The 9,888-nt window shown below is 37.9% G+C and overlaps 1 pseudogene across 1 annotated transcript; it reads left to right on the top strand.

The window, feature by feature from the left end:
* Window positions 1–8,121: 8,121 nt before the first annotated feature.
* LOC114255911 (cyanidin 3-O-galactoside 2''-O-xylosyltransferase FGGT1 pseudogene) lies at window positions 8,122–9,634 on the top strand (annotated as a pseudogene). Its single transcript, XR_014340421.1, has one exon. The product of XR_014340421.1 is annotated as a cyanidin 3-O-galactoside 2''-O-xylosyltransferase FGGT1 pseudogene (transcript).
* Window positions 9,635–9,888: the final 254 nt, after the last annotated feature.

Raw genomic sequence — 9,888 nt, 5'->3', positions numbered from 1 at the left:
GGATGATAATGATGAGTCGCCAATCTTGGATACGGAATCACAAAATCAAGGAAAAGGTGCGGACCTATCACAAGAAATGGTTACAGAACCATCTTCACAGGTAAGGTCAAGTCCAAAGAGTGCTCCAAGGGACATCACTCCTATTGCCCCTGTCACTGCGAGTCCTGAGCTTAAACCATCAGCTAGGGTGAAACTAAATCATCCAGCTCAACAGGTGATTGGAAGTGTCTCGGATCGAATGAAAACCCGAAGACAGATTCGGGATGAGGTATCACATATGTGTTATGTTTCTTTAATTGAACCTAAAAATTTTAAAGAGGCCCTGCTAGATGATAGTTGGGTCAATGCTATGCATGAAGAATTAGGTCAATTTGAACGTAACAAGGTTTGGACGCTAGTTCCCAGACCTAGAGACATGAATGTGATAGGTACCAAGTGGATCTTTAAAAATAAATCTGATGAGAATGGTACGGTTGTTAGGAACAAAGCTAGGTTGGTTGCTCAAGGCTACACACAAGTAGAGGGTGTTGACTATGATGAGACGTTTGCCCCAGTTGCACGTCTCGAATCTATTCGTATTTTGCTTGGTGTTGCATGTTTTCTTGGCTTTAAATTGTTTCAAATGGATGTGAAAAGTGCCTTTTTGAATGGGTACTTGAGAGAAGAGGCATATGTTGAGCAACCAAAAGGGTTTGAGGACCCTAAATGTCCGAATCATGTCTACAAGTTAGACAAGGCTTTGTATGGGTTGAAACAAGCCCCTCGAGCTTGGTATGATAGACTTACTACATTTCTTCTTGACAATGATTTTCAAAGGGGTAGTGTGGATAAGACCTTGTTTGTGAAACATACTAAGTCTCATATTCTTGTTGCTCAGATTTATGTTGATGATATTGTGTTTGGATCCACTGCTGAACATCTTGTGAAATATTTTTCGGATTGTATGACACATGAGTTTGAGATGAGCATGATGGGAGAGTTGTCTTGTTTTTTGGGTCTTCAGATTAAACAGTCTCCTTCAGGTATATTTGTGTCTCAGTCTAAGTATGCGAAAAATCTTGTGTCTAAGTTTGGTCTTGAGTCTTCCAAGCATGCATGCACTCCAATGAGCACCAGTCTTCACCTCTCCAAAGACTCCTCTGGTATTGATATTGATCCTACCCTTTATAGGAGTATGATAGGGAGTCTTTTGTATCTCACAGCCAGTCGTCCTGATATTTCTTTCAGTGTCGGTGTTTGTGCTCGTTACCAAGCCAGTCCTAAAGAGTCTCACCTTCTTGCGGTAAAACGCATCATCAAGTATGTTAATGGGACTTTGGGGTATGGGGTTTGGTTCTCCACTGACACTACAGCCGAAATTACTGGTTTTTCTGATGCCGACTGGGCAGGGTGTGCTGATGATAGGAAAAGTACATCCGGGGGGTGTTTTTACCTTGGGAATAACCTGGTTTCTTGGCATAGTAAAAAGCAGAATGCCATCTCTCTTTCCACTGCTGAGGCTGAGTACATTGCTGCAGGGAGTTGTTGTGCTCAAATGTTGTGGATGAAGCAAATGCTTCATGATTATGGGATAGAACAGAACACTCTTACTCTTTTCTGTGATAACACAAGTGCCATAAACATTTCAAAAAATCCTGTCCAACACTCTCGCACCAAACACATTGACATTCGTCATCATTTTATTCGAGAGTTAGTGGAAGAGGGCCTTGTTGTTATTGAGCATATTCCCACTGAGCATCAAAAAGCTGATATTTTTACAAAACCCCTTGATCTTCTTCGGTTTGAGTTCCTTAGAAAGACCTTGGGTGTCATGCTCGATCACTAGAGTGTTACTTGTTTCTTGAGTAGGTGTAAATGTTTGTGCCTTATGAATGCTTGGATGTGATAATCTCATTATCATTGATATCTGTTTACTTGCATCCAATTTTTTTTACCCTACTCATGATGCTTACAAGATCTCATTGTTCATTGGTCATAGCTCATTTTGAATGCCCATGCTCATTAACCTCATGATCTCATTCTGTACACATCCTTGAGATTAATTGTTGCAGGGGTTTCCGCACATGTGATCAAAGTTCTCTATGGACCTCTAACAGTGTTTCTTGTACTTTCACTGTGGAATTGACCGATACTAGTATATCATGGGTGATGTTGAGTCTCTTAACCATCTACCATCTGCTTTCACTTCCACGGTTTCTCCCTCAGTTCCTTGAAGTCCGGGCATTAGGAAAAGGCTACCTCAGAGGCACCAACCAGGCCATCCTTTATGATTTCATTCTTCTCTGGTTTGGTTTCCATACTCTTGAGAGTGAAAGCCACCAGTGAGTGCACACAAAAAAAAAAAAAAAAAAAAAAAAAAGGACTCTTTGACTAAGGGGGAGCCTCCGCTTTTACTCAACAAATACCCCGTGATTCCTAGTGGTTTGACTTTTCACTTTATTGTTGAGTTACTCATGATGGAGGTCCAGCCATCCGATCACTACTAGGATTAACTCTAGCTCAGTGACCTCTCATGGATTGCACACACACACTTTATCATATGAGCTCTCATATTGGATTTTGAGTTGTACATTCTCATGTAGCTTATGATCATTGATTATATTTTTTTCTGCTATGCTCATGATTTCCAGTGTCGTTTTTTTTTAAAATAAAAAAGGTGCAAGTTCACACGATTCATGAATTGTGGATTATTTCATCTTAGTATTCATTTGGCTCAGTCTGATCATCTATTTTTGTTTCAGGTCTCTCCTCTTGATTTTGCGTATTGGATTGGTTTTACAAAAAAAAAAAAAAAAAAAAAAAAAAAAATGTTTGTTTTGTTTTGTTTTGTTCCGCTCGAGCGGAATGTTTTACGCTCGAGCGTGTTTTTCACTCTTGCAGCAGTTTGTTCGTGTTTTGTCAGTTCTGAGAGTTGGTTTTTTGAGCTCGAGCGGCCTTTTGCACGCTCGAGCGAGAGTTTGCTTGCAGTATTGTACGCTCGAGCGGTACTTAGTACGCTCGAGCGTACCTGTTTCATACTTAACTCCCTCTCTTGACTCTTTGAGGTATTTTTTTTTCTCTTCCTGTTTCATTCTCTCGATCTAGGGTTTGTCGTGTGGCTGCATTGTGGAAGTTTTTCCTCCCCTTCATCATCCTACCCACTGATTTGCTCTTTGGTAAGTTTTACCCTCTTTTCTTTTCGTTTTTTTTAGTGTTTGTTCTTGTTCTATTTGGTTATGGTGTTGTTGGGTGTGTGCTTCTGTGGAGATTTGTGTGTCGTCTCTGTGATTCTCTCTCTCACACACTTGTTTTTGTCCGATTGTTGTTTTTTTTTGTTTTTTTTTGTGTGTTGTGTCTGTGATTTTCGGTTTTATCTGTGTCCGTTTGAGGTCTCTCTGCGTGGGTAACAGTTTGGGCTTGGATACTTTGCTTTGATTTTCTCATGATTCATACTTATTCTATGCACTGTCTCTCAAATTTGGTGTATTAGTTATGAGTTCTTCAATACCATGCTTTCATGCCCTGTTTTTGTTATGCCCTGTTTTTAATTTGATTATTACACTAATGTTTTGTTTTGGTTTGTTTTGATGTGGGTTGGGTTTTGGGTTTGTTGCTTTGTTGGGTGTCTTAGTGTCTTCTTCGGTATGTCTGCTCCTGCCCCAAAACGCCGAAAGGCCACCGTTTCTCGCCCTACCTATAACCCTGAGAGGTTTCAGTCGGCCTCTCAATCCAAGTCATTCCATAAATCTTTTGTGACTCGAACCGTTCATTTAGAACGTAATGTTCAACCCGATACTTTTGAGTCCATCAAAATTCGTCCATTGTTCGACCCTCTAGGTGGTGACCATGTTTTATTATTTTCGGGGCGTCAGAATCTCGATTGGGTTCGAGAATTCTACTGTAATATGGAGGGTATTCGGGATTATGAGCCATCTTTCACTACTTGGGTTAGGTCCAAATCCATTTCTGTCACCCCTGCTTTGATTCGCCAACTTCTACAGATTGAGCAAGTTTTTCCTCAACACTATCCGTTTCCTGTACCTGATCGTCCTACTTGTGACTTTGATGAGGTGTCTTTGGAACTTTGTGGTGTTGCCCGTCATTGGCCTAAAGGCGGTTTGATTAAACAGTTTGAACTTCTTCCGGAATTCAGACTGCTTAATTTGATTGTCTGCGCCAACATCATTGTCACCACACATTCTTCCGAGGTCAAACAAGACCAAGGATTCATTTTGTCTTGTATTGCCAATCACCGCTCTATTGATCTCGCCTCTCTTATTATCACCAAGATGATCAGTGCTCATGGCCATTCCAAGCTTGGCCTTCCTTACGGTTGCTTGATCAACCGACTTTTGTCTGACCTTGGGGCTCCTATCCTCGATGATGATGAGTTTGCCTCTCCCTCTCGCCCTTTCACAAAGAAAACTGTCTCACAGAGTCAGGCTCATGTTAAGGGGGAGTCCTCTCGGGCTGATCCTTCTGCAGGTACCACTGCTGGCCTTGCTGAGGAGGCTGAATATGATGCTGCTGCCGCTGGGGGTGCGGAGGATCCTACTCCATCTGTTCCACCTAGCTCGTTTCCTGATCAGCTTCGGCATTTTGAGGCGGCTATGACCAGGCGGTTAGACTTTCTCGATGCGCGTTTTGATGCCTTTGATGGTCGTCTTGGTCAGCTGGAGCAGACTGCTACGCATACTACTTCGCAGCTGGATCACATCATTTCCTTACTGACGCTTCAGCCGCCCCCTCCTCCGTCTGGTGCTTGATTTGTTGCTTTCTTCTTTCCCGGTCAAAAAGGGGGAGAGTTTGGTTCCTGCTGGATTGGACATGCTGCTGGATTGGACATGGTATATTTTGTTCCTGCTGGATTGGACATGGATATTGTTGGTATATTTTGTTTTGTATGGATATTTTGATATTGTGTTTCGTTGGCTCTATTGAATGGATACGTTTTGCTATATTCTTATATAGTTCCACAAGTTTTGGTTTTTCTGGTATGTTGCTCGTTTTTTCACAGGTGAATGGTGGATGATGAATTGGATTGATATATGGCAAGATTGGAAAGCTTGTTTGTTCATAGAGTTGTGTTGAGTGTTTTAGTATTGGTTTTTTGAATTTTGTCTAGTGCTTGTGGTTAAGGATTTTTGTTTAGAAAAGTTTTGTCTGGGAATTGACAAAGGGGGAGATTGTTAGGTCCCTGTGTTGTCAAATCCGGAGACAAAATCTTGTGTTGATTCAAAACTTTGTTTTTATGTTTTTGTACTGTCCGCTCGAGCGGAGACTCTTGAGCTCGAGCGTAGATTAGCAGGTCACAGTAGTTTGACAGGGCAAGCACAGATTCTGGTGGGTGTGATTTGACGCTCGAGCGGAAACTCCTACGCTCGAGCGCATCTCTGTTTCTTCGTATGCAGTTTTTGTTCAGTCCGCTCGAGCGGGCTATGTTGAGCTTGAGCGGAGATCGCGATTCAGATTCCTATTTAAAGCTGCTAACGTTGTTTTGTTTGGTACGTTTTTTCTAGATCTGATAAAGACAAACTAGGGTTGTGTTTAAAGTCTTCTTGGGAGATTTTTGAGAGTTTTCCTTGATGTTCTTAAGAGAGTTCTGAACTTATGCATTGAGATTCATACATCAAGGAGGTTGCTTCTTAAGTTTCAAGTGAGTTCTCTTCGGTGGATTCCGAAGATCAGAGCGTAGGATCCAAAAGGCGTTTGAGTCTACGCAGTCGTTAATTCGACAAGTGAAGTTGTGGTGTGGAATCAACTTCAGAATCAATTCCGTGACGAAGGTGTGGTGAAAAGAGTTACAGAAGATTCAGAGACAAATTGACTAGTGTTGGGTGATTTGTATGATTTCTTTGTAATCTTTTTGTTCTTCAGTAGTGGATTGATAGTGGCGGTTCGCCCGTGGTTTTTGATTACAATTGAAGGCTCTTCAATTGTGGTTTTTTCCACGTAAAAAATCGTTTGTGTCAATTTATTGTTTATTCTCAAAAACAAACAAACTAAAATCACTCTCGTAAGTGTTTGATGATTTTAGGTTGAGTGTTTTGATTTATTGGGATTTGGAATAAGTTAATCTTGATCTAATCATAAATCACATAGGATTTTCAATTTATTTATTTATTTTTCATAGCCCCTAATTTGTAATTTTACACTTGTGTTTTTAGCACTTGCCAAACCAATTTTATGGCCTTTTTGGCACTTACGTTTTTGGACATTTTGTCCAAAAACGTGGCCTTTTGCTATGTTCCCAAAATGGCACATAATATTATAAATTTTCTTCCTTTTCCCTTTACTCATTTCATTTCATTACTCTATTTTGATATTATTAAGTATTTTTATTTATTTATTATTTTAGTTAGTTTTTAATTTAGTAATTCATTTAGAAATTCAATTCACTCCTCTTGAGTTACGTTGTGGGTAACAATTTTATTTTATTTATTTATTTATTTTTTTTAATGTCTTCGACCAACATTGTTATTTTCCTTTTTCTTATAATACCTAAAATTATTCGTTGTGATCACGTAATATGAGCTTTGGTCTACTTTTATGTTGAAAGTTACACATCCTAACATGTTTTGCTCAATTCCTGAACAGTACACATCTAACATGTGACCCAACAAAGGATGTGCATTTCAGTCGTGCACCACATACCACCGGTTGGTGGCGTGGAAAGACGTTGGCCTTCATATAAGTGAATAGGATTTGATTTTTGTGGCACAATTAGTGAGTTATTTATTTGGTGAAATTGATAGTATTGTATTCTATTCTATGTCTTGTGTTGGGAGTTAGTGCATTCCTCACTTACCCTAGCAGTGGATTCCCAGAGCCCACGGATACTTTGATGTTCGAACGGAGCATCCTTTTTTGCTGTCTTAAAAAAATAATCATGCACCACATCAACAATTATGTGGATTATAATAATCTAAACATTTATGATCATATTTACCTTAAATGGTTCTAATTTTCTTAATTTAATTTTTTTTAAATTGAGTTTTTTATATTTTGTATTTTTTTAAAAAAAATTAGGGAATTTTTTTAATATTTTGAAAAAAAATTTAATATTTTTTTAGATGTACCTAAGCTAGATGTACTTAAAATGTAAAATATTTATAAAAAAAATATTTTAAAAAATTGATAAATACACATGAATACAAAAAATATACTGAATTTTCATATATATATATATACTAGTGGGTGGCACACGCAATGTTTGTGCAATTCAGATAAGTAAGTATAAAATTAAATAATAAAAAAATTAATATCATAATATTCATGTTGTATAAATGGTAAGAATGTTCATAATAAAACCCACACTATTATATAATAGTATATATATATTTTGTATTTTTGGTATTATTAGACTGCATCAAAAATAAATTGAAATCACATTATGTACTTCATTTGTACTATTCTCAATACGCCCTAAACATTTAGAATTCGATTCAGAAATATCAATTAAATCTCAATCACATTTATATATATATATATATATTTTTTGTATAAATTTCTTTATCTTTTTTGTAAATTTTCTAATAAAAGAAAGAAAAAATTATAAATGAGTGGTGTCTTCACAAAATATTTGCAAATTCATAGAAAAACTTATAGCCTTAATTAATTAATGAAGTCGGTAGAGTTTACTAATTTAAATATTTTTTTGAAAACATACAGTGAATTGCAATTTGAAACACAAGTACACAACGATGTGTTGTGCATGGGCTGTAAACCGGAACAGAAAGTTAAAAACAGAGCTCGTCCGTTTTTGGTGCACCAGAAAATGTAGAGAGAATGTTTGAGGAGCTGATCTGCTGCAAGTGAATCAGAAAAAAAAAATAAAATTAAATAAATAAATAAAAGTTTTTAAAAATTGGGAAAATTACCACGCAGTGGTACTTCCAAAACAATATTACAAGTTCATGGAAAAGATCATGACTTTAATAATTAATATTTGCAAGGTTTTATTTTTTAGAATTTAAAACTAAATTGAAATTTCTCCTAAAAAAAATTGAATTATCAGTGAAGAATTCTCAGCCTTCTAGTCCCTAGACAAGTCTGTTTTCTGCTGTGGCAGCTAAACTCTGTTTTGATGATTTTTTTTTTTTTTTTAATTTATATTTAATTCATATTTAAGGTGTGCTTGTTTTCTATAAAGGCCAAAGGTGTGTAATGTATCAGCACTGCTGTTACTCATATCATGGCTGACAAAACCTTTGATGTAGCTATGTTCCCATGGTTTGCCATGGGACACTTAACCCCGTATCTTCACATCTCCAACAGGCTTGCACAGAGAGGCCATAGAATCTATTTCTTCATGCCCACCAACACAAAACCAAAGCTTGAGCAATTCAATCTCCACCCATACCTCATCACCTTCATTCCAGTCACAGTTCCACATGTTCATGGCCTCCCTCATGGTGCTGAAACAACAACAGATATTTCTTATCCATTGCACCCTCTTCTCATGACTGCCATGGATCTTACACAACCCTCCATTGAAGCTTCTCTAACAGCTCTCAAACCCCATTTTATATTCTTCGATTTGGCTCATTGGGTACCGGCCATGGCGCGGCGTTTAGGCATCAAGTCTATTGTTTACTCCGTCGTTAGCCCCGCGGTGGTTTCTTACGTGTTCAGTCCAAGTAGAAAACTCTATGACAAGTATGAGTTGACAGAGGCTGATCTGGTTCAACCACCAATTGGCTTCCCTCCTTCTTCCATTAAACTGAGTTCACATGAAGCTCGTGGCATAGCTGATCAAGCACTAAAACAATTTGGTGGTATATCATTCATGGCAAAGATTTTCATCTCCCAAAGTGATTGTGATGCCATTGGTTTCAAAGTTTGTGAAGAGATTGAAGGGCGTTTCTGTGATTACATTGAAAAGCAGTTGGGAAAGCCAGTCATCCTGGCAGGGCCGGTGGTTCCAGCGCCATCAAATTTAACCCTAGAAGAACGATGGAAAAAGTGGTTGGGAGGTTTTGAAGCCAAAACAGTTATTTTTTGTTCACTTGGAAGTGAGTGTGTACTTGGGAAGGAGCAGTTTCAAGAACTTGTTCTGGGTCTGGAGCTCACCGGTATGCCCTTTTTCGCCGCCTTAAAACCGCCTCTAGGAGTGGAGAAGATCGAGCAGGCGTTGCCAGAAGGGTTTCAAGAGAGGACTGGTGAAAGAGGGGTTGTTCATGGAGGTTGGGTTCAACAACCATTGATTCTAGCGCACCCTTCTGTGGGGTGCAATGTGACTCATTGTGGTTATGGTTCTCTATTGGAGGCTTTGGTGACTGAGTGTGAATTGGTGCTAATGCCACAATATGGGGATCAAATTATCAATTCAAGATTGATGAGTGGAGACTTGGAAGTTGGAGTGGAAGTGGAGATGGGTGAGGAAGATGGGTTGTTTACTAGAGAAGGTGTCTGTAAGGCAATTAGATTGGTGATGGATGTTGATGGTGAGGTGGGGAAGAAGGTAAGGGCCAACCATGGGAAATGGAGGGAGTTCTTGTTAAGCAAAAATCTTGATAGCTCTTATATTGATGGTTTCATTCAGAAATTGCAAAGCCTGTTGGAGTGATTGACTTTAATAGTGAGAAAAGTAATTTAATTTGAATTGGAAAATGTTAGAATTTGTATATTTTAATATTAAATAATTATTTCTGTATTTGAGATTGTCTTCAATTCTACATACATAAATAGTAAATCATAAATGCTAGCAATTGTGTTATGAGTAATGCTATACAAATAAAAATTTTATATATAATTTTTATATATAATGATGTGGTTCATTGTGAACCTTTTATTTCAAAACAAAATATCATTAAAGATTTGTTTATTTATAATAATGATATTACCACATCATTTGTATGGAATTTTTAATATATTTTTTATGTAAGAATAGAATTTTTCATATATTGA

Source organism: Camellia sinensis, chromosome 9 (assembly GCF_055761805.1).
Source record: "Camellia sinensis isolate YWXY chromosome 9, ASM5576180v1, whole genome shotgun sequence".
NCBI classification, from domain to species: Eukaryota; Viridiplantae; Streptophyta; class Magnoliopsida; order Ericales; family Theaceae; genus Camellia; species Camellia sinensis.
This window is presented reverse-complemented; position numbering and strand designations above follow the sequence as displayed.